We start from the raw sequence: 26,127 nt of genomic DNA, 5'->3' as shown, positions 1-26,127 counted from the left end.
GCATGAAGTGATGTTCCAATGCCTATAAGAGATCCTAGTGATACTACAAAATGAATATATTGTGCGATGACCTAGTGAGGTTGAGTCGCACACAATCGGATTGATTATTCAAAACAAATCTTAGACGCTGTATGCACATATCGGATAAATATGGATAGGTCAGTCGGAAGTGCATTCCATACCAAGAGAATCACATTCTACACATTGACGAGGTACTCGCACATTTGCCACTACGGTTAGGGTAATCAAAAAATTACTAGTATTACAATACACAGATACAAGAAGATATTATTTTCCTCGTTGGTAATTATCACGTTCTATAAGCAGTTTAATAAAACCTCTTAGTATTCTCTTATAATTTTTTTTTAAACTCGGATGCATTGCCAACATGGTGATCAAGTACACAGGTAACAAACCACAACAGTTATCAATGAAAACGAAAACTTCCATATACGTCGGTGCTAACGTCTGTGAGGTGTCCTTAGAAGCCGTTTATCCTCAATAATGTGTTTATATGTTCGCACACTTTTAGCCTGCCGCATCGCTGTAGACCCACTGTGTTCGTCATTGTAAACTATTTTTTTTTTCTTTTGTCATGACTTATTTCCTTGTGCTGTGTGATATTTGTGTATTCATCGTAGGTTACAATTTTCGTCAGCAGCTGATTCAGTCATGTTGTCTACCGCCATGTTTTTATTTATGTCAAACAGTGCAAAACCGTGTTAAATAAATTTTGCCATTACATGGGTAATGTAAGTATCAGATCTTATAGCACCTTTCTGTGGTTTCTACTAATCGATGGTACCGATCTCAGGATAGCATGAGGTACAATGCGACAGATAGGTGGATGAACATGACTACATAAATGATGTGACCTGTCGGTGGCATATTCCTGTAAGGTCTACGACACGCTGTGGGTATAGACTAACTATAATACCAATAGATCATGCATTGTAAGTAAAGGAATATTTTTGTAGACAAGTCTCAGAAAGGTTGATGATTACGTATCCTCACTTGTCTACTATCATCGTGAAAGTGTCGTTAATAGTGAATTGGATTAATCATCATATCTCGCATTGTTAGTTTGACATTTGATGGCATATGTACAGACTTGATATCGTCATTTGGAGAGTTGAAGAAATTTTAAGGTTCTATGAACATTTTATATAGGAAATGATTGAAACTTTAAAAGCTAGTAAATTTATCAATTCTATTTCGAATATGTGCAAGTTAATTTTTTATTATTTAAGCGTGGTTAAATTGCGTTGTCTACAAATGTGAATAGAGTTTTTTATGTACTTAATGGTACAAATTTTTTTACGGTTAATTTGTTTGTTCTTCTCGAAGTATACCCACATATAGCTAATCCATACATTGTAAAACCATATTACTCAAGTTAACTAATCATGGGTTAATTTCCTGAAAAGTCAATGAATGTGTACAGTATCAGATAGTGGTGCTGTAAATATACTGGAACAGAGTTGTCGTTTACTTAAAAAAAATTATGATTATCACCTACGAGTTCAATCTGGTACTTTTATTGTAATAGCACAGAATACATTTACGAACCATTAAAAAGGAAAGGGAAATTGAATACTGATAACATTGATGACATAAGTTGATGGTAAGCATCAATCAATGAATGTATTCCGTAAGTACTTTAGAAGATCAATGATTGATAAAGTGATATATAAGTATTTAGAAAAACACTCGGGATCACTTTAAATTCTTATTCTATTTGGTTTCCTCATATTTATATTGAAGGATAGAATTCAATATATTCTCTAATCATATAAATAAGTAACCACGTGTCTATTGTAACAATCTGTTAAAATTAATTTTAATTGTTAAGATACAATAATTATCATGTGTGAAATCTATTGAGTCCATTCATAAACAATTCCACAAACACAACCGAGTGATACACAGTACTGTTATGTTTGTAACTGTTGAATTTTATATAAGCACGACCGCCACAAAGTTTAAAAAAATACATTTATAAATTTATCTATTGGAAAGATGAAATATATTTGTGGTTTCTTCCTCGTTCATAATATTAAGAGCAGAGGGGATCAATTTCCATATGAAAAAATAGATATAAAAGTGGGATTGATATTATTATGATACAACAGCAAATTAATTGATGAACTTCTTTGCATGGACACCACCTTTTACGACTTCAATATTATTTCTGTAGCCTGAAAAGATCTAAAGTTTTCTATAATGATGTTAAATACGTGATTAAACGAAAAACTGTGTATTTAATCCCGGTATGCATACATATGACCTGAAAAGATCTAAAGTTTTCTATAATGATGTTAAATACGTGATTAAACGAAAAACTGTGTATTTAATTCCGGTATGCATAGGTATGACCTGAAAAGATCTGAAGTTTTCTATAATGATGTTAAATACGTGATTAAACGAAAAACTGTGTATTTAATCCCGGTATGCATAGGTATGTACGCTCCTGTCGGACATATCCTCCCACCTAACCCACGTATGCAGTTCTGCTTAGTCCCCCTACTCCTTACTCTGTTACACAGCATCTGTACAAGGCTTCCCTTTCCGCCTGCACCATGCGTGATCAACATTAGGCCTCACGTGGCTGAGACACGCCACCATACGCTGTTATGTGACGTCTGTGCGAGCTCGCTTTCTGCCATCATCGCGCGCGGTCGACATTACGCCTCACCTAGCCGAGACCCCTGGAGGCTGCTATCCTCTAGTCGTCCCCACGAGCATCTCTGGCTACCGATCCCGGTGTGTGAGTTTCATAGCTCACTTTTCTGTCACATCATGTACAGTCGTAATTCGTCCCGCGTAGCTGAGACCCGTGGAAACAGCAAGCCCCTAGTCGGCCCCCACGAAAGTAACGAGCTACTGAAAGTAACGATAGTTCGCTCCAGATGATCAGTATGTTGTATACCTGAGACTCTACCTTGTACCCCATATGAGGCACATTATACACAAACACAATGATAAATGTCAAAATGCAACCAATCAGATTCAATCAGCTCCTGGCGGCTGGAAGATTCACCATGATACTCACTTTGCTCCAAAGGAAAGAAATTTTTAAGTTATTGAAAAATATATAAATTATGACACTTTATAGATTAAGTTATTTTCAACAGTACCATATTTAAATAACTGACTAAAATATCATTTGTTATTAGTTTTATGATAACCTTTGCAGTCCCAAATTATTATTTTTTAAACAGAAGGAGAAATAAATAAAAAGTCATTACAATAGTTTTAGATTTTTTTTTATTACTTCAAAACATCTAACAAGGCAGAGAGTACAGAACACAGGGCGCTACGAATGGTTTTTACAGAATCAAAATGGTAAAAGTCAGTAGCATTATCGCTGTAGATCTGCGGTGACGATTTGCCGGTTCGAGTCTGGGAGAGGGTCGACGTCGAGTCCTAGTCTTTTCAGGTCTGGACATGTCGCTGCGCTTCGTAACCTTGCGTTTGGACAGGTCGCTGCGTCTCGTAGACATGGGTTTGGACTGCTCACTGCAGCCCAGGGTGCCGGGGTCGATACCGCTACAGTCTTCTGGCGTGCAGTCGGATGCGTGTAGAGTTGTACCGAGAATTTCTTCCTTGGTGCATGGAAGAACGGTTGTTGGTCTGAGGTTAGACACGATGCACTTTTCCGCTCCGCAACAGTTTATTTGTTGTTGTGATGGCTCATAACTGCGTGGCGAATGAGCCATTAGGAAATGTAATACTCCACCGTAACATATTTCCGTAAATTTTCTTCTTCGTCCAGGAAACTGTTTTCAATACAGCTGTAGTCTGGTTTAGCGCTCAGGTACTCGGTTTCCGGGTTAAATGACGTCATCGTGTCCGAACGTCAACTGATTGATAGTGCTCGATTTTCGAGCTATTTATAGTAAAAAAATAAAATTCAGGTGCGCAACTATTTGACAAATAAAAATCGGGTTTGCCATTATTTAAAAAAAAAAATTATTCCTGCTGCGCGTGCCATTTCTGCATTAGCTGCGAGTTTGTGCAGGCACAGACACGTTCGAACTTGTCGTTTGGATGCTTGGCTTCATACATTGAACAGAGTTTGCGCAGGGAAGGACAGCCGTATTCATCCTGCAAATCTACGATTTCAGCTGCTCCGTCGTCACACAGTTCTCGTAGCCATTTCTTCTGTTCGGGTCCGGCAACGTAGATTATACCACGTGGATTTTGCAGTAGTAAATCTTGAAGTGCGTTTTTCACTTAGTGGTACGGAATTTTTCCTTCGTCCCACTCTAGTCCGTGATAATATTTACATAGCCATTCGTTCGACCGGTTACTTTTTTCGTCTAGTAGTTTCCACGGATACGGGGGTCGGAAGCTGCGGGTTCGAGTCCGGCCGTCGTGAGTGACGGCAATTTCCTTGAGCATGAATCCATTTTGACTCTGGAAACCTTGCAGGTTGCAGTACATTCTGAAACCAACTGATGTAATGATACATGCAGTCGTATTTATATCTAGTTCAATATTTTCACGAGACCTGAAAACGCATCATAATTAATTACTCTGTCGTGAAGGATTAGACAGAACGCCGTTGTGAGTGGCGGTACGTCATCTTTCGTGGAAATTTCCAATCGACAATCAATCATAGAACTGCGAATCGATTCGTCTTGTTTGCTCACGTCAAATACGATTAGCAGAGCCAATGTTTTGTATGTGTCTGGACTCTGGATCGGGTGCGATTCTCGTCCGTGGTACGAAGATTGGAACTGCGTGTACATGTGGTACGGCAAGGAAATACCGCCATTTTCAAAATCAATGTTCATGTCCACGTACGGGTAACTTTCGCTGTTTAAAAATAATTTTACATTTTCCATAAAACAGTGGTCAAACACCGATCTGTCAGTCTTGAGGTTCATTTGTCTGTCTGTCTGCAAAGCTAATATTATATATCTAGGTTTTTCTGTACTGCTCGACGTCTTGACGACCCAGTGATTGCGTCTATTCTTGGTCAGTAAGGGGCACGTTACGAGATTCCAGCTCCTGAACGCAATTTCGACCGTCTTGTCCTTTTTGATGTAACTTAAAAGTCTGACTCTTTCCTTCGTGCTGACGTTTATGTGCGGAACAAACCACTTGGTGCTCGTGACTGCGACCGGCTGGGGTTCGTTCCCGGGTGCTCCCATGACAGCATTCAGGTGCGATGTCGCTAGAATTAACACGAGTTCTTGGCGGGCTTGAATTAATATTTTCTTGTAATCCTCCGCGAAGCCGAGAAGCATCGAAAGCGGTATGCTAACTTCGAATTTTCCAGATTCGTAGATGGGAATTTTGAAATCGGGTTCCATTCCAAAACCTGCGATTTTGGTAGCGCTCAAGTCGTTCGGTGTTAGAGACAGGTAATTTTTCATCGTGGCAGTAATGCCCAGGTCCCACGATTCGTCGATCACAATATTATTCAATTCGAAAATAACTCGTTCGAATAAATGCAATATTCCGTTTCGTCCGAAATACGCAGTTGTGGGATGTGTTCGGTCTGCCTTTGTCAGCGTGCCTCTTATACGAATAAACGACTGGCAGGGTAGAGTATAAACGTCTTGTTTCTGTACCGGGATGCGTATTTCCCTACCGGGCATTTACGGCCCTTGGAGGTAGGGTGCGTAGCAGTGATATTCAAATTTATTTACATCGTCACTTAACTGAGCTTTTTCTGACACGCTTAAATAATCTTCCATGCTTGTGAACTTTGTAGCCTAAACTGCGGAGATACTTAACGTTAAGAGGTGTTAGCGCACCGCGGCCTCGCAACAGACTGGTCCTGGGTTCGTGTCGCTTCTTTGATTTATAGGTCTTGATATCAGTCCCATCGCTTCAAGTGTAAACGTAGTGTAATTTCTTCGTTTCTAAAATTTACTAGTTTATCGTTTTGATCGACAATGTCCACTACCACTTCGTGTACTGTTTTGGCGAGCACAGGGGCGTAAATGATACTTTGTGGTACTTCGACTAGTTTATATCCGGGCGGAACCGTTGGCGAAAACTCGTGTAGCATGTTGTTTAGTCTTCCGTTGAGGTACGTTCCACTTGCCAAATTACAGTTTATGCGTATTAAATTTGTCGACATGATATTTACAGGTCGCGTGGAGACGTGCAAGGTCTTGGCTGCATATATTTTTGGTTCGAATCCGAGCATGGTACCTATGGTCCCGGGTTTCGTAAAGTCGACATTTTCACTGCAGTAAAGTTCGCACTGTAGCGTGTTTGGATTATCTCGCAATTCGAAAATTGTGTTTGGAGACAGGACTTGCTTGATGTAATTTGTAATATCGCTCAGCTCGTATGCGCCGGTGGGTATGGAAACTTCCCAAGCTGTTGTTCCATCACTTTTCAAGAGGCACATTTTGCAGTTTTCTTCGTCAATATTAGGTATGGCATTATACGTTTGAAAATCTACGAGCCCGATGCTCCATTCTCCGTTCAAGTCCAGCGGCAGGTAGAATGTGGCTCGTAGCTGCGAGCTACGACCTGTCAATATGAGTGTTACGGACATGACTGATTGATTTTCGCTACTGTACGTTTATTTTATATAAGAAAAAATATACTTGTTTTTCATACTTCATATTTGGTTAGAAATCTCAGGCACAAGTGTCCGCAAATTGTTTGATTAGGCCTCTGTTCCGTTTCGTAATTGTAAAACATTGTAGTGGTCCGACCCAGGTACTGTCGCAGTTCGGGCGGAGGGCGTAAATTACCGAAACTGTCGTAGTAAGTGGTTTTTTTTCCCGTCTTTACACAGGCCACCCAGTCCGTGCTGCGACCCGCCGACGTGTCTATATTAATTTTGGCGCTTTCGTGCGTTTTTGGCTTTCTGGGCAAAGTGTCTCGCATAAACACGCCGCAGAAATTTGGTATTTTAAGTTTGCGTGCGTACTTTATTAAATCTACGTTGGTGCGCAGTCGTTTCGGTAGGGAACTTAGGATTTTCTCTTTACACGTTTCTTTTTCATGCCTCGGCCTTCCTTGTGAGGTTGTAAGTACAGTCTCGCGCCGTTTTTTTTACCGATGGCAATGGCTTCCATGCTTGAATTATGTCTACGTGCTTCCTCCAACTGCTTTCGCTGGTTCTTGCTAGTGTTGACTGCTCTAGCGATATTTGCTGTGATCCCGCCTTGTGCACCTATAGCGGGCACCAACAGCGGTAAAAATCCGCCCTTTTTCTTATTGGTTCTTTGTATCTTGCGCTTCTTGGTCTTGCGAGACCTGGTCCGGCGACGAGCACCCATTCCTAATTTCGTCTTTGCCTTCATGATTTAGATACGCCCCACGCTGCGATTTTCTCTCCTAGTCCCGCGTCCGGCGATTTGCTTATATCTTCGGCTTCCTGTGCCAATATCTGAATTGCTCTGTGCCTAGATTCCAGATCCTTGCTTAATGAATAAGCGATATCGTGCTGCTTGCACTTTCCGTCGTGAGAATTAATGCCCATGTCACCGCGAGCTAACCTTTTCGCTAGTTTTGTGCCGGGGCCGCAAAATCTGTAGCCGGGAATGTGTAGCTCGAATGGTAGATTGTTTATCAGCGAGTTTACGAGTCCCGCGCCAATGTTTTGTTTGTTCCTGCCTCTTCGAGACATTACATGCATTTGACCTAAAATCAATAAATACGATTGCTCTTATAAGATTTTTGTCAGTACGATGGAGGTGGTCAAGCAAGATGTTTGTTTGCCAGTGTGCATTACGCAGGACGATGAAACTATCGGTCGCGAATCACGACATGGTATATTATTACCGTCAACCGTACGTTGCATCATAGCAAGACCGTCAAACTGCGGTAAATCGTGCGTTCTACTGAGTTTACTGGAGGAGCCAAACGGTCTTCGGTTCGAGAAGGAATACAAGTAAATGAAGTCGTTGCAACAGCCAAAGTACCAGCGCTTGGCCGCTGTTCTACGCTCGGTGGATGGTCTGGTGTATTTTCCGTTTAGCGATAATACCGATGTGGTGTCTACCGACGAAGCAAAGCCTAATTCCGTGTTTGTTTTCGATGATGTGGCTTGTGAGAAGCAAGGCATAATACAAGAGTACTTTTCCATGGGCAGACACGCCAGGGTAGACTTCGTATACCTGTGTCAGACGTACGGTGGAATACCCAAACATTTGCTGCGTGATAATGCGAATGTCATAGTTTTGTTTCGCATGGACGAACTTAATTTACGCCACGCTTACGACGATCACGTAAACACTGACATGTCGTTTCAGGAATTCAAAGACATGTGCTCCTTGTGTTGGAAAGAAGAACACGGATTTCAAGTTATAGTCAAAGACTGGCCTCTATATAAGGGCAGGTACAGACAGGGTTTCGATCAGTTTATCGTCAAACATGAATCATATCATTTCTAAATTTGGACGCAGCAGTCGATCTCCGCGTACCGAACTATGCACCGTGAAACACGATGATGAAATACGTAAATACATTTCGCTACTCGGTCAAGAAATAAAACGCGCAAAGGACGAAATAATAGTGTACCTCGTAGCCATAGACCAGCGCGTGGAAGCTTCGGATTCTCGAATTCACGACATGATCGAAGTTTCGAATGCACAAAGACGTGACGACCTAAAGTCGCTTCTGTCAAAACTGAATTCACGTCTGGTGTCTAAAGGTGCTTCGAAATAAGAAAAAAATTGTGGATGTTAAAACCGATTTGGCTAAGCAACTGCACGATGTCATCGAGGCCATACGAACAAAGTACTTGCTCGCCAAGCAACACAGATTATGCGACGAGTTTCGAAGAGAGGAAAAATTGAAGCCCTTGAGTGCCCGTCTGGATAGCTTCATAGCCAGGCGAGGGGGCGTCGAAAACGAGAAACCGACTAAAATCGAGGTAAAAGAGGAGCCGTCAACTACGTCCGCGGGCAAACGAAAGCGAAGTCTACAATTAACAGACGATTCCAACGTATCTACTAGCGAAGACGAAGTTTGTGTCGGTCCTCTCGCTAGCGAGTACCTGGCCTCCTCTGTGCCTCGAAACAGCGATGCAACGTATGGCGTGCATAAACGAGGTAGTAAATGGGTCCTTGGTTCGAAGGAGGTTCATTTCGTGTCCGGCGATAATATTGAATGTGGCAAAGAGGTGATAAAACTTACTCGCGGATTATGCGAACTTTTGTTTCGTAAAAAACTGCGGCGATATTCAGAGGTGGATTTGCGAAAATATAGAAGATTGCTAGATGCTTCCAACGCCGTTTACGCAAAAAATGACCCGAAAACGGGTCGTTTCAAAGATTATGAACATGAGAAGTATCCTTTGATAGCTAGTCTTTTCTTAGACATCGAAGGGGTCGGACTTTATAAAATCGACACTGGTAGAAAATTGGACTATGTATATTGGGACGAACCGAACGAGTTTTTTGATCGTCTTAGACTGCTACAGGCATCTCAGAGCGTGGGAAATAATTCACACTGCAACGAAATAACTTCCATACTTGAAGAATTACGGGAAGCGGGATATATTGAATAGTGGTCATGTCAAAGTTTGCCATTGCGGGCGAGTTGCATAAACCCGCAAGACGTAATTATCCACGTCGAAAAATAAAAATCAAAGGATTGGACGACAATTGGCAGTCTGACCTGATCGAGATGATTGAGTATTTGCGTGTGAAACAGGGCTACAGGTACATTATCATAGTCATAGACACCTATTCAAAGTTCCTGTGAGCTAGACCCTTAAAACGGAAAACCGCTGTGGAATTTACGAGTGCCATGGCGAATATTTTGAAACATAAACGAAGAGCTTCGTTACTGCAGACGGACGACGGGAAAGAATTCTACAATGCATCATTCAAGGCATTGATGAAAAAGTTTGACATTAAGCATTATTCTACGTTTAGCGGTGTCAAAGCATCAATGGCGGAACGTGTGATTCGTACGACGAAGAATAAACTGTATAGGAATTTTACAGCGAACGGTAATTACAAGTGGCTGAGTTTACTTCCTAAACTAGTACGAGAATACAATTCTACTGTGCAAAGCCGAAGGACGTAAAGGATAATCGACTGCTTCGAACTGTGTACTCCAAGACGAATATACTAGATTCGTGAAAGAAAAAAGCGAATATCGGCGACATTGTGCGGATTTCGAAAAATCGCGGAATTTTTCACAGGCCTTACAAGGGGAATTGGACTGGAGAATTATTTCGTGTATGTAGAACAAAAAAATACGTATCCACGTACTTATTTTCTTGAGGATCTGAAAGGAAAACGTATAACAGGGGCGTTTTATGGAGAAGAGATTATGAAAACTAAATTTCCAAATACTTTTCTCGTTGAAAAAGTGTTACGGCGTAAGAAGGGTAAGGTCTTAATACGATGGTTGCATCATGGACCAGAGTTTGACTCGTGGATTGATGAAAAGGATATTTTAAAACAATGAGTTTTTTTTTAAATAAATACTTGTGTGTGTAAAACATATTTTGTGTGCAAATAAATCTTTGTATGTAATAAATTGTATTTTTTTTATTTCTGTACGTGTATATATGCATCATGCGGGGAGCGTGCAAGAAGCGCGACCGCACTGTTACGCGGTCGACGGGGCAGTGAGGCGACTTTTACCCCCCCTCCACAGCGCCCGTGATGGTGGTGGGGGCCTGGCGTCCCCTGGCCGCAGCGGTGGTGGCAGGGTGGAGGTGGTGGAATCTTACTTTGCAAAAATATATCCTCCTCTCCCCTGGTCCATGCAGGTGCATCTTCCCCCTCCATGTTGCTTGCCGGAGCGTGGGACACGGCGCTGAGGGCACAGACCTGATGTCCCTTCAAGGACACGTGTGCTGGTCGCCACGTGCTAACAATATATTACAAAATTATTTTATAAAGAATAACTTTTAATTTTCTTTACTAGTATAAAGATGAAAAGAATTAATTTTTTTACAAGTATGTATAAAGATGTGTAATTTTTTTCCAAGTATAAGGATGAAAAGAATTAATTTTTTTTTTCAAAGTTAAAGATGTACTGTTATAAATTTCCAAGTATAAAGGTGAACTGCTATGTTTTTTCAAGCATAATGATGAACTGATATTTTTTTTTTCCACGTATAGACATGAGGAGATTTTAAATTTTTTTTTTTAAATAACGTTTTGTGTGTATAGTGACTTGGGGGATTTATTATTATGATAAATCACAAACATTAAATTTTTTTTCCATTTTATTTTCTCTGCTTTTCATACATACATATATATACATCACTCATATATTAGTTTTTTGCCCCAATTCCCCCTCCCCCGTACCGAGTACCTTCTTCGTGCCGAGTAGACGTAGATTTGTTTTTTTTATGTTCACTTGTTTAACAAGTTTTTTTTTAATACATACTTTAACATCAAAAACATTATATGAATTTTAATTTACTTTTGAAGATATACATTTATAAAAAAATTTCTTGATTACAAAGTTTTTTACAAAGATACAAAAAACAAAATAATATAAATTATAAAGAACATGACTATTTTTTTTCGTTCATGTTTTGATTAAAAAGATACACTGCATCAACTATACAACATCAAAATAATAATATTTATAAAGTATTTGATGGTTGATTTTTGCATTGCCTATGAATATGCGTCACACAATAGTTTTGATCTGGCCACGAGACACAGTTCACGACAGCAAGGTGTCGCAAACTTTGAACAATAACCTAAATCATCGTGGTACATGTACCTACAATGTTTTAGTCCACCGCACTGTTCACTGTAGCGATATTTACGATTACTGATTTTTGATGTCTTTAGTTCATCAATCGAACACGGAAAATACGCTTGCGGATGGCATAGTTTGATTACACAATTTGGGTTTGTACAGTCATATGCAATTATTGGTTTCACGGTACCGAAGGGATCCTTGGAATCCCATTTAAGCCTAAAGTGCGTGTCGTCACGACACGATTCAAAATACGTAATGTTCGTGGCGAACACGTCGGTAGTGGAACCGTGATAAAACATTTGATATTGAACGCACTGCTGTCCTGATCGTACGAAAGTTTCTTCCTTGGTTCTGAATCTGGGTCATCAACACTAAAGTTTTCCACATGTTCTATCAATTGGGCTGCTTGTGAGACAGTCATATGTTTTCTGTTTAAATCCTCATGTAGATTTGAGGTATTATTTTTTGGTTGATAAACCTTTTTACACAGTAAACATACTGCAGATGTATCAGTTTCTTTTTCAAAATATGTCCACACCGAAAACTTTCTGCGACCCATTTTAATTCACATTAAGGTGTGTTTGCTCTAAAAGACCAAAACAATTAATACAAAACAAAATTAATTAAAATAAAGTTTTCACTTAAAAATATCTATAATTTGACTGTAATAAATTCTCTTCAGTTGTATGAAAGGGACTGCTGAGTGCAATATGTATGAAATTGCTGTATCATATTAAGCATAAAATGGGCTTTGGAGAAATATAACATACAGAATGAATCATGCAATTTTTGATAATAATAACTACTAGCTGTGTTTGGGCAAGAAATACCCGGTGGCAAGCATTCCCCATTCCCCCTACTTCCCCCGCACTCTTCTTCTGAACTGATTCACACTCCCAACCCTCATCCACTCCTCCTCCAGCCTATTCCATTCCCCTACCGTCCTCACTACCACAGCGTTCTTTCCCATTTCTGTCCTCCTCCTCCTCTCTTTGAATACCATTCTAGTATTTTCCCTTCTACTTCTAGGCAATCCCATTTTAACTTGTCTCCCCAGTTCTCCCCATGCTCCCACTCCACTCAACACTTGATACATCTTCACTAGTCTCTCCTTTCTCCTTCTATCCCATCCCATTCCCAAAATCATCTCTGTAATAATGTACTCTCCCTTCCCTTCTCTGTCCATTCTCCTCCACTTGCCCTTCACCCACCTAGCTGCTCTCCTCTGCACCCCCTCCAGTTCCCTCTTAAGTACTGCCGTGTATTGGTCCCACACTGCTGCGGCATACTCCAGCATTCTCATTTAGCATGCTCTGTTAATAATGGCATCTCAAATTATCTGAAAATGAAACTAAAATATAAATCTTGCCTAGCAGGTCAAGTCAAAAATTGTGCATTAGGAAATGTGATACCAATAAACTATTTATTAGAAACTTGGTAAAAGTTCCGTATCACGTATCCAAATTTATCCCTTGATCCTGATGGCATGATCCTGAATATTTTTACCCTGTGGTACATGATGCTTGCTTTTTTAATGTAGTACGATAAATACATACATACATACATACATAGGTAAATAGAAAAACCCATGTGTAAAAATTAATTATGATCATAATTTATATACTTAATAAATTATCTTTTTTATTCAACGGAAGATCATTGTTCATTCTTATATCCAAAGTTTTCGTTATGTGCAGGATATGTTGACGTAATTAAAACAGCAAGCATTATTTACCACAGGATCATGGGCTTAACTTGGATACGTGATACGGAACAAAATGTAATTTAACGTTTAAAAAGTATATTTTTTGATTGGCATTAATTCATAATGTTTTCATGGTGTTTGAAGTAAGGATGCTACAAGAATTTTGATAACAGGAAGCTAACCAAGTTTAATTGTTCAAGTGCTTGCAGGCAGGTACACTGAATTACATCTTACATAAGAAATCTTTACTGCAGTGAGTGGCACTGACAGACTGTTGTTAAGCATTCTTTATTCAAGACAAAATGTTGGCAGGCTGTCACAATTATATTCTTGATAATTCTACCTATAAGAGCCTAAACAATAAGTCTTGACACTAATTGACTGCTCATGGTGTTCACCCCATCTGTCATATTATAGCAAAGAGGCATGATGGTTAAGAGATAAATAACTTGCCTCTCACCTAAGTAACGGGTTGTAATCTGGATTTTTCAAAATTGGGAAACATGTTGGATGTTGCTGCAAACCAGTAATTTTCCAAGATACTTCTGTTTCCCATCAAATGTGTGCTATCGCTTCTCTATCTCACTATTTCCTCTCGCATTCACCTCCAATGACCCTGATACTTATGCAACATCAAACCATTACTTGGCTATGCAAACAGTATGTTTGCCCACAAAATAAAGCAATCTGCCCCTCTTTATTGATATTGAATTGCATTTACTATTAGCCACATGTCAGCAAAAATAACATGGAGCATAAGTATTGCAATCCCCACTACTGTACAAGTAGATTTTGACATGAACAGCAGGTTTATTCACAATTCTTTAACTGAATAACTATGTTGAATTATAATTGTACACTTACAACATTCTTTTTTTAAATAATTAATAAATTACATATAATACACATGCGACAAAATTAAATTAAGCTGATAATAAAATTATTTTTGTAATTACTTTGTTAGAGCAAACCTGGAAAATCGTTGAACAAGATGGGTGTGCTTTTAATTCTTTTTTCACATAATCCATACATGGCTGAGGCTTGCACATTGAATCCCCTAATACATAATAATAAATGATGTGCTATTAAAAAAAAACCCAAGCCAACTTAGTCAACACTGACTGCTTATAAGGTGAAATGTACATTCCCAGTAGAAGAGTTTAAAATAATGTAAGCCTGAAAACTTGATTTACAAAAAATAATTAAAAATAGCAACTAACATGTTTTTACCACGAACATACATACTTCTTCAGGTAAAACTTAATAAAAGGAGCTTTTACAGTATCAAGTAAGCAACGGTAGCTATGAAGTATTAAGTAAAAGTTAATTATGTTTATATAACCTGCATCACATAAAATAATATACAACTTATTTACATAATGCTACAACAACCTAACCGATAACCTTTACAAACTTACAAAATAATAAATTGTTACTTGAACTGTTTATTAAAGAGGAAAGGTTTTATCTTGGGTTGTTATACACTGTAAGAACTCTCACTAAGTAACATTATCAATTAAAACAATTTTACACAGTATAAGAATTTGTGATTCAAAAATTCTTTTTATTGCACAATTTAAAAGCAATGTAGGTATCGTACTCATAAAAAAGTCATGGCTTTCAAAATTTTTAGGGTTCTTCTCACTGTCAAATATTTAAGCCACCCTTAACACTATAGATACCAGCCAATTGACATTTTAAACTGGTGAAAGAACTCACAATTTGTCACATTGTGGAACACAGATATCATATCAAAATCTGTTACTGTATGTTCATATTTTGGCAATTTTATAAAAGCATTTTCAGCATTACAGTGTAAAGGTTATGAATCCTCAGAAAACAAATGCACTTAAACATATTGAAAGAAAACAACTTCTTTTTCCTTGATTGTGTAAACTTGACCTGTGCCAAAAGTTTGATTGGATCAGACGTCTTTACAACAGTGTCAGCTCCAGTCAACATATGATTGATATTTCTGCAGTAGCAAAACACAAGCATTTTAACAACTAAGTTTAACATTAGAATTTTAACATTGTGTACACTACATGTTAAGTGGTCAAAACCAACATTTTCTGCAATGATTTCTTTCAATACTTTGCCAACAGCATACTTATAGACTATACTTGGCAGATGCTTCTCTGCCACGCTCAAAATGTTGTTGAATAACAAGGTAAACTTTGTGTTGGGCTTACATAAAATATCTTTTGAATATGCACGTGCTTCGATAAGTGCATAAACTGTATAAACTCTTCGGTACTGAGTAAATTGGCCTTACACGTAGCACAAGCTTTGGTTGTCTGCAGAATTTTCTTAGCAACATATCCAGACACATACACCCTAACTGCTGATGAAAACTTTGTAGCAAAAACTGTAGGGGCTTCTTTGAATGTAAAATTTGGAACTTGAACTTGTTCTGGAATGGAGTTACCTTCAATAAACTTTCTAGATTGTCCAAATCTCCCACAGAATTATCCTCTTCACAGTTAAAGGCTTCTGAATGTGCACCCATAAAGTTGTTGATTACTAATGCTTTGAATGAATTACAAAAAGCATGAGATGTTGGATTGTTGTTTTGCAATCCATGAGCACAAATCGAGCCAAAAAAATTTTCAACAGGATCTTGTTTTAAGGATCTTAAACACAAGAACCTGAAACCTTGTTTTTGCAGCTTGGACCACAAGTACTTGATGTTTGTGATAGTCAAAATCGAATTTTTGACACACACTGGGACTGTCATATTACCTTTCTTATCAAGGAATTTCATTGACCGAAGAACTGGAAGTGCGTTATCCCAAAATTTCCAATGTGATGAATCTTTGGTCAAGGCTGAGCGTAAGGGTTTGTCCGCCTTAACTGAACTGCCATTGACACTATCAAACAGTTGGTCCATGAATGAAAGGAACGTGGCTGTACCTTTAGCTGATGCCTGAAGAATTTCTATACCATTCTTTTCTGTACCTAAAGAACACACAACAGTAATGATTTTACATTTTGGGCACATCAAATCAGTTCATGTAAATAACCCAATTTCAATGCTACAGTTTGTATGGTGAATTACCGCCTGGTGTATTACCTTGAGGCGTGGCGGCTCCTCTCACCTCTCCAATGTGGCTTCAGGCGTAATCGCTGGACTGTCGACCACCTTGTGGGCTTGGAAGCACTGGTACAGGACGCCTTCCTTCACAGACAGCACGTTATCGCTGTCTTCTTTGACCTTGAAAAGGCTTACGACACAACATGGCGGTTTAGTATTCTTCAACAACTGTATGACTGGGGCCTTCGAGGCTATCTCCCTCTTTTTATCTCACATTTTATGCAACACAGTTTCTTTCAGGTTCGTATTGGCACTACTCTCTCCCGTGTGTACGTACAGGAGAACGGTGTCCCACAGGGAAGTGTACTGAGCGTCACCCTCTTTGCAGTGGCCATCAACAGCATTGTATCTGCCGTCCGCCCTCCAGTGCAATGCGCTTTGTACGTGGATGATTTGGCTATCTTTTGCCGCTCAGTCACGTTCGCCATGGCTGAGCGACAAATCCAGCTTGTGATGCGGCAGCTGGAGAGCTGGGCGGACTCTAAAGGCTAAAGGTTTTCCCATGCCAAGACTCAGGTGATGCATTTCTCCCGACAGCGCAGTCTCTTCCCTGCCCCTGCGATTCAACTATATGGCTCAGTACTACCGGTCTCTAGTTCGGTAAAATTTCTGGGGCTCATGTTTAATCACAAACTGACTTGGTTGCCTCACATTAAAGACCTGAAAGTTCGTTGTGGCAAAGGGCTCAACCTCCTTAAATTGGTGAGTAGTCGAGACTGGGGCGCGGACCGAATGACCCTGCTTCGTTTATATCACGCTCTGATCCGGAGTAAGCTCGACTACGGATGTGTGGCATACTCCTCGGCACGGCCGTCTGTGTTGAAGCAGTTGGCAAGCGTTCACCATGCTGGTCTCCACATCGCTACCGGTGCATTCCGAACCAGCCCGGTCGTGAGCCTCCATGCCGAAGCTGGTGAACTGCCACTGCAGTATAGGCGAGACCTCCTACTACTCTCGTATGGAGCGCGTGTCCGTTCAGACCCCTCACATCCCCACCATATGTCGTTTCTGCACCGCCCTTGTTTAGCGCTGTATGCAGCGAAACAACGTGTTACCAGGCCGGCGTGTGTTCGAGCACACGCTGCTTGGGCAAATACAGCGCTTCCGCATAACATGCTACCACCTGTCCAACATGAGCAAAACTGGGTGCAACGGGAGCCTGTGGTACACCTCGTCCTGGTGAGATGGGCGAAGCCGTCTTCACCACCCTTTGTGTACAGAGCAATTTTTCAAGACCTTCTGTGTGACAACTTCTGTGGATTTTACTGCCTGTACAGGGACGGGTCCTGCTCGGATATAAATGTCGGGTGTTCTTTTATTTACGGCCAGGAGAGTTATTTGTTTGGGCTACACCCTATTTGTAGTGTCCTAACATCCGAACTCTACGCCATTTTAAAGGCCCTGGGTTATATCGCTGGAGGCACACACCGTCGGTATCTGGTGTGCTCCGACTCTATGAGCGCAATGTCGGCACTCCAGTCTGGCTCGACTACGCACCCTGTTCTTCCCCTTATTCGCCAGAAACTGCGCGACGTGGAACTCAGGGGTACTCGAGTTGAGTTCCTGTGGGTACCTGGGCATGTAGGCATACCTGGCAACGAAGCTGCAGATCGAGCAGCAAAGGAAGCTTGTGGACTACCGCCTAGCATACACCGTGTCCCTGTATGCGATGTTTTGCTGGCTGCCCGGGAGATTGTTTGGACTGCCTGGCAGAGGGAGTGACATTCCCTCCCTCTGACCAAGAAGCTCCGCTCCATCTGCGAGACACCACGCCACCATTGCTTCGCCGACCATCTCACTCGCAGGGAGGACACGATCATGACCAAACTACGAATAGGCCACACCAGCCTTACTCACAGGCCACACCAGCCTTACTCACCGGTACCTACTGCAGGGGGAACCACCGCGGCATTCCCCTGACTGTACTCCACATCCTTCTCGAGTGCCCGCATTATCACCAGGCCCGCTCTACTTTTCACCTTCCTTTTACCCTTTCAGGATTGCTCGGTGAGGGGAGCTCACCATTGAGCGGTGTACTCCACTTCTTGCGTACTGTGAGCCTTTTTTATGTGTTGTGATGTCCATGTAATTTTACTTCTAGTCGCCTTTTATTCTGAACATACTGCTTGTGTAGCTATGTCTCTGTTTTTACTTGATTGTTGCTTTTCCCCTGTGGGAAAGGTTTTCGGTTTTAACGTGTTTGTTTCCCTGTGGGGTCTTTTAACTGGTTTTATTTTATCGAGCTATTGAACTGTGGTGACATTATTTTAAACCTTTTCATTTGTCGTTGTTACTCCCTCTGTGGGGGAATTTTAAGGTTTTTATTTGCTTGTTGTTCTTACCCCTGTCGGGACTTTTTACCCTTTTGTATTTGCTCGTCTTTCCCCTGGTGGGACTTTTTAACTGTTTTTATTTGAATGTTGGTTTTTCCCCTGTGGGGAATTTTTACCAGTTTTTATCTGTTTCCCTGGTCGTTGTCATTTTCCTTGTGGGGCAATTTTAACTGTCGTTCTTTGTTCTGCTTACAATATACAAATCTGTGGGTGCTAATGGCCTTAGCTGCCGACGTGCCCCCACAATCTCACTCACTCACTGTAGAGCTTTCATAAAGGCGCCAGCTGACACCAAATTCAATTTTGCGAGGAGCTAAGCCTGTATAGAAAAAAATCTAGAATAAGCCTAGGCTCACTACCACTCAACACAGGAAGGAATTTTAGAACAGAGAAAAACAATTGTTGAGGAAAGGAATCGGGAGCCGGACTTACTTCCAGTGTGGGCTGCGCCGTCGTAACACCAGACGAGACGTCAATGACCTCGCGGATGAATTAAACGAGCCGGGCGCGCATGTAAGCCACGGTGTCGCTCGCTGATGCAGGCAGCTGGTTCTCCTCGAGATACCGTATCAGCTCATCTTGGTAAAGCTGGTAGATCCAGCTGACTCCCGAGCCGCTCATGGTCATGAAAAAACAATCAAAACACAGCAAAACCACTGCCGAAGCAGAGTAGCGCAGAAGTTGTAGCCGCACCTACAACTTAAACTGAAAATCAACACAAACAACAAGGGTTCGTTGCAATACGACCACGACAGTGGTGCGCTCGTGCTGCAAGAAATAGTCACAAAAATGTGAAATAACAAGCAAGCCAATTTATTAGTAACAATGCATATAATATGCATATAATAATTTGATTCCCGTGGGAATACAAGTTAAAACAATGGTGCGATAAATGGGGCAAGCTGACGACGCGTTTAACGTAGCACAATCATATGGGCCGCTAGGCAACAACAAGAAAAAAAGAAAGAAATTACACTTACAATTAATGTTACGACGCGGCTTGACAAGAAGTGTCCAAAGCCATCATGGCATGCCCATATACAACTGCAGAAAAAACCTGTTAGATAAGCTACCGGTAGTACTCGGCGTGAGCAAAAGAAGCTGAGGCAAAGAATCCAATTAAGCACCGACCTCAAGGGTCCAAGAGAGATTACGAACATTACTAAACATGGCGAAAATCCAAAAGTGAAACCGCGGCCACAACGCGCAAGCAAGAACAAGAAAACATACTAATTACTGAAAATTACAGAAATTAAGTTTCACAGCCGAATACATACCAATGCGACGCCAGCCCCAAGTGACAGCCTTCGTGACAAACAACCGGAAGACTGCGGCAAATAGCCTGGGTGCCGAGGTTATATAGGCCGGGAACAATACACGGCAGAGTGCGCTGGTGGTGCGAGGGGGACGGTGGGAGATGGGGGTGGTTAGGAAGGGGAAGTTGGTGAGGAAGGGTAAAGGTGGATTGGGGAGGGGAAAGTGTGACAACTGGTTGTTTTTATTATTATTAGTTGATTTTGATTTGACTGTTACTGCTACCAAATTATAATGAAATAAATATTGATATTATAAAATTATTTGTAAAATGCTTAACTGGAAACGTGTCAGGATAAATCAGCCTCACAACAGAATACACCTCATCAATTATAATTACGTAAGTCCAGAGGAACTTTGTTCAATAAATGATAACTACATACGTATCTTCATCTATTAGTGGTGATATATTTAATTAGAAAATACATTTAAACTAAACAAAAAACAATGACTCATCTGAAGAGGTAAACAAAAGTCATAAAATTATCATTAAAATGGAATGTTTGTTATCAATAGTAAACCTAGGGTGCACCCAAATTACCGGCTTATAATGTTAAAAAAAAATACTTTATATTAGTTATTTAGTTTTTATAACAAATTTAAATATCATGTTATATCCATAATTAAGATTTTACTAATTGAGTCTATATCTTTAAATGTAGATTAAAAACTTCTTCAGGAACAAAACAAAACATTATACAAAATTACTTCATTTAAGTAATTAAAGTCTTTTTGGAAACATTAGGTAATTAAAATCATTTGCCCAACATTAGGCGACTAAAGTCTTTTTCATTTGTAAGCGTTAGGTGACAAAACGTTTGGACGACAAGCAATAATAAAAATTCTTTAAAAAAAAGGAACGGACTTGGCTGAAGATGAGAAATATCCGTGACATGTTCAAGACGAAAACTTGTACAGCAGCCGGCGCAGAACCGTGCTTTCCGGGCCGACAGGATGTAGATTCAATTCATAATTTTAGAAGGTAGGTTAAAGAATAACCCAAAACGTAAAGAACTTGAAGAGGATCCAAAACGTTAACCTTCCTGCAACATAAGGTTGCAGAGAAACAAAAATTAAATAAAAAAAGGCAACAACAAAAAAACTCTCTCTCTCATGCTTTCTCGTGACTTACCGAAATCGGAGGCAGAAGAAATTTACATTGAACTTCACGTCATCTTTTAAAACTAATAAAAACACCACTTCTACAAATCCTAAGTGAAATGTCTAAAAAAAAAAACTATGGTGGGAATAAGTACATGAATCAAACACCATCACTAACTGGAGCCATCTTGTCGAATGCCGAGAACAACGGACGAAGCGGGTAAGTAATTATAAAACAATGGAGCATCGGAAGCTTACCGAACTGCCACCAGGTTGCGTGGACGGTACTAAAAAAAATGCTCCAGGAAAAAAAATGGTCTAGAGTACAGTTTTTTTATATGAAATCACGTGAAGAAGCGAGGAAAACTGCAAGCCACTGCTGACAATCACGTGGACAGCACGCCGGGACACGGCGGACAGGCGGGCGTTACTAAAACCTCTTATGCTAGCACAGAACATCCGGCGAAGAAATGGAAGGCTTTGACTGAAGCCAAACGAAAAATAGAATTGTGTGCTTAATGGAATATAATACAAAATTTAAAGTAAATATCATTTATAAAATTAAAATTAAAAAAACTAAATTAAGTTTAAAATGTAATTAAACACAAACATTATAAGACTCAATATAAAATAATTATTAGGTACAGAAAACAAAAATATTTTTACTATTTTACGAGTGCCGAAACTTGAATAGGCACAGACTCCTCCCCTCAAAACAGACGCTACTGTCTTAAATTTTTTTTTCTAAATGTTGCCATCAAAAACAATTCAATTTACAAAAAAAAAGACATAAGAATTAATGATGTCAAAAAGAAAAGAATATATTAAATATAGAAATCAAAAATAAATCATTATACTGCTGAAAAAAACAAACAGCACAGACACGAGCATAAAACCCAGTTATTTACTGAGAAACAATAGAATATTATCCTTAGAAACTCAATACTCAATGAGGAATATACACCTCTTCATACAATAATTAAAACAAAAATGGGGACTATACACCCTGCATAATATATCTTATTAAATGCTCGCTCAAGTAAGCTAAACAAAAAACTCGGTCTCAGAATTGACATAAATTAGCTGAACGTAGGATACTCACATACCTGCGAGAGACGAATCTCAAAGCTAAAGTGTAAATTAAATCGAAGATCAAAGTACCAAAAAAATTCAATGTGTGGTTGTAGAAACAAAACAGGACAGAATGGTGGTACAAGTACCCAGAACAGCCAGCGTATGCTACAACAAAGAGGGACAAAACCTCAAACAAAATGCCCGTCGGCTTAAAAAAAAAACTGGGAGGTGCCAAAATCCAAGGGTAAACCAAAATGTGGAGATGGCCCACACCCAACTACAAAACTGAACCCCCCTTTGTGCTTGTGCCATTGGGTAGTACCTTTATTTATAGTCCTGGAAGCCGCTTATAGCCACACAAATTTTCGTTAAAAAACCCAGAGGGCACAAGGGAGAAACGGAATGTCCAAATGGTGTTCCTCAAGTAAACCTTAGAGAACACTGTGGATCGTTAATATTAATAAAAAAAATTAACAACTAGATAAAAAAATACAACATGGGTGATTGTGCCATATTCCCTTGTTTATTTGTTAAAGTTAGAATTTTAAAAGAACTATTTCTGTAGTTGGTATTTTCTGAATTTCGAACATATTATAACTTTACAATTTCAATACATAATAATATTAGACAGATTCAATTTACTAATTCAGGGGCCCCTCTAGAGAAAAAAAACATAGACAGAGGTTAATAATAATTTTTGCGTAGTCTTTTGTCTTATAATAAAACCTTCGTAAAATCAGTTCTGTTATTTTAACAATATTAAAAGTTCACCGAAGACTGGCCATGACGAGGGGGACGGGAGAAATAAGAATGTACTGTACCACAAGCATGATCTGGACTTATTGCCGAAAATGTCGTTGAGATGCAATAGCTTCCCGGTCACCGGAGAAGGCTGGCGATTTTCAGGGGGCTCCGCGAAGTTGGAGCCGAACTCCAAGAGGTTGGGAGGATGGTACTCCGGAGATTTGGAACCCGGAACTTTGGAACTTGGGACTTTGCACCCTCATTCTGCTGAGGGTGAATTCCGAAGAAAACGGTCCACGGGATGGCACTCGCGGACGCGGGTCGCGTAAGCGAACATAACTAGATTACTACGGTGATGTAAACAATAATAAAAAAACCAACTAGCTAACTAGAAAAAAGAGACGGGACTACTCCCGAAACTCTGGTAATCACATGCCTAGACTTTGTTGGAGCTCTCCGACAGCAAAAGAAGAAAAACCGACGAAATGGCGGGAGCCAAGTCTCTAAGACGACCGTTCGCGACGAGAGCTCAAGAAAAACTCCCCCTTTTTCCTAAGTGGCACGAGGTAACATCGGCTAGCCCAGGGAAGCTGGGACTCGAGGGGAAGGGAAAATTAGCTGATTGGCCGAAGACGCCTTGGTGGGGGTCGCTCGAAGGGGCTAAAAGAAATTATAAAAAAAAGGGGGGGGGGGGTAAGTTCTGTTGGTCGGGCGGTGCTGCTCTCTAGGTAGGTGACACGAGAAACTAAGGGTTAGCCGACAGCTCCGGGACGAGCGGGAAGCCTACTTACAGGCGTTCGGGGGTAATTTAGTTCAAAACAGTGCCACTAGATGGCACGGGTGAGTCGTTTGGCGCTAGCAAATGGCCCCGAAGGGTCTGGCGGGGCGTGCCCAGGAGAATGCCCGTTCAGAGTCCTCGGGCTGCTTCTGAGAAAACATGGAGGGGGGGGGGGGATGGGGAAACTGCACTGTCTGTGAGAAACGACGGCCGTTCGCGACGAGACGTTATGCTAACGTCGGGTGGGACATGAGCCGCGCATGACAAAAGGTGCTCATGTCATGCTGCTACTCGGATCTGAGCACGTCGTGAGAGATTGTCGATGGCAGCAGTTCCTGTCACGAGAGGGGATCGAAATGACAGACGGGAGGCGTGTGGCTAGGCGAGGAAAATTTGAATCGCCCTGCTGAGTTTAGCAGGCGTCGGCGAGAATGTTGGGGGGGGGGGGGGGGGGGACTTAGGCTTGGGATCTTGGCAGGGCCACTGCTATAACAAACTTTAGGTGAGAGTGTACACTGAGGGGGGAAAAATTAAATTGAGTCGCAAATTTAATACGTAAAATACAGATTAAAAAAAATTGAAATTTTTTGAAAATAGGGCCGAAAATCTAAATTGGCGGCACACAACCCAAGGCAAAACAACAGGTCACACTCCCGATACTGGTCACTAAGATCCTGATCATACGATACCACTCTGAACACTGCAGTTCATACAACACATCATGATAAAATTTAAAAAAGATTCCAAATAGAAGAAGACACTCAGAGTTTAACAATACTTACATTGAAAATACAGATCTAATATGAAAGAAATGTGAGCCACAAAAAAAGAAAAAAAAAATTCTAAAATGCTTATTCAAAACGACAACACAAAAATTGAAAATAAAAAAAATTAAGAAAATGGTTGTCCAAAGGTGAATGACTAAGTCCCATACTTTAGACACTCAAGAGATAATTTAGCACCTGCAAAAACAAGCTTGACCACTAACACAAAATGTAACCTGAACAAATTTAAGATTCAGCAAAAGGGAAGTGAATAAAACTAACTGCCTGTAATTTATTGAAGAAAATGTTATGAGAAGAAATCAAAGTAGAAACCATACCTTACAATGAAGAATGTGCCACTATACGACAATCTCACCAAGCAGAACTCCACTACACGAAATTCACCAGAGATGGCTGAAACGGTGAGTCGCAGCAACACCAAGCTGAAGCTGCAACCACCCTAGCTAACTCCATGCAGCAGACACCCCACCGGAAAGATGTCATACAGCAACAACCTATTACACAAAATTAAACAGGAAAAGTACCTAACTTCAAAAAAAGTTAAACACAACTTTGAAAAATGATTAAATTGATGACACTACACGGTGTAATGTGTGGAACACATGTGACATAGCTGTGTCGTGTGGAAAGATGTACAAGACACACAACCTCTACACAAAACCCACATCCCCACATGAACCAACACACACATAACCTACAAAACAGAATATTTAAAAAAAGTACGTATATGTTTTGGATGACAAGACAAGAAACAAAACGGATATATTAAAATTATATTTTAAAAGATGACCCTAACACGACAAATAAAATAGAAAAGCAATTAATCAAAGTTAGCACTAAAAAAAATTAATTATTCAAAAACCAATAAAATCACACAACAGATTATTAACCTAAAATGAAACTTATTATTAAAATGAGTGATGGGATCTTCCATGGCAGACATAGATTTAAAAAAAAAATGACAGGTCACCAAAAATAAGTGTTGGTGAAGTCTAACACTTAGAAAATTGTCCTGGCTCAACAGCTCTAAGGACCACCACAAGAAAAATTAATTTAGCAAAAGTTTGCCCACGGGCTAAACTTGACCAAAGTCAACAAAACATTAAAACAAAATCTAATGTCGTCTGGAAGTCACTTACTCCCACAAAAAAAAAATTGCATACAAAGGCATTAAAACTATAAAACCTTTTATAATAGTGCTTAAAGAAAAGATTCAAAAGAGAAACAACAAAATTCTAACAGAAGAAAATCACTGACCTTTTACTGCATCTCACTGAAACAAAATAATTAAAAGCAAAACAAATGCAAAATAATGAAATTTAAATGAAAAACATTAATAGGCTCAGGAGGAATAAATTTAAATGAAGATCAAACACAGCACAAGACAAAAAAATTAACCAAATACTTGATTCAAAAATACTGCAGATTAAATACTTATAAAACAATACCATAACCTCAATTATTAAATCGTGCAATGAAAAGCACTAGGACACACAATAAATGAACATATTAGGAAAACGGCAAAATGTCTCTGAAAA

At 40.0% G+C, this 26,127-nt stretch overlaps 1 long non-coding RNA gene across 1 annotated transcript; it reads right to left on the bottom strand.

Annotated features, from left to right (window-relative positions):
• Window positions 1–12,174: 12,174 nt before the first annotated feature.
• Window positions 12,175–20,372, bottom strand: LOC134536618 (uncharacterized). Its single transcript, XR_010075824.1, has 2 exons — window positions 19,226–20,372; window positions 12,175–12,247 (listed from the first exon to the last, which is right to left on the bottom strand). It is a non-coding gene; the product is annotated as an uncharacterized LOC134536618 (long non-coding RNA).
• Window positions 20,373–26,127: the final 5,755 nt, after the last annotated feature.

Source organism: Bacillus rossius, chromosome 11 (genome assembly GCF_032445375.1).
Source record: "Bacillus rossius redtenbacheri isolate Brsri chromosome 11, Brsri_v3, whole genome shotgun sequence".
Taxonomy (NCBI): domain Eukaryota; kingdom Metazoa; phylum Arthropoda; class Insecta; order Phasmatodea; family Bacillidae; genus Bacillus; species Bacillus rossius.
This window is presented reverse-complemented; position numbering and strand designations above follow the sequence as displayed.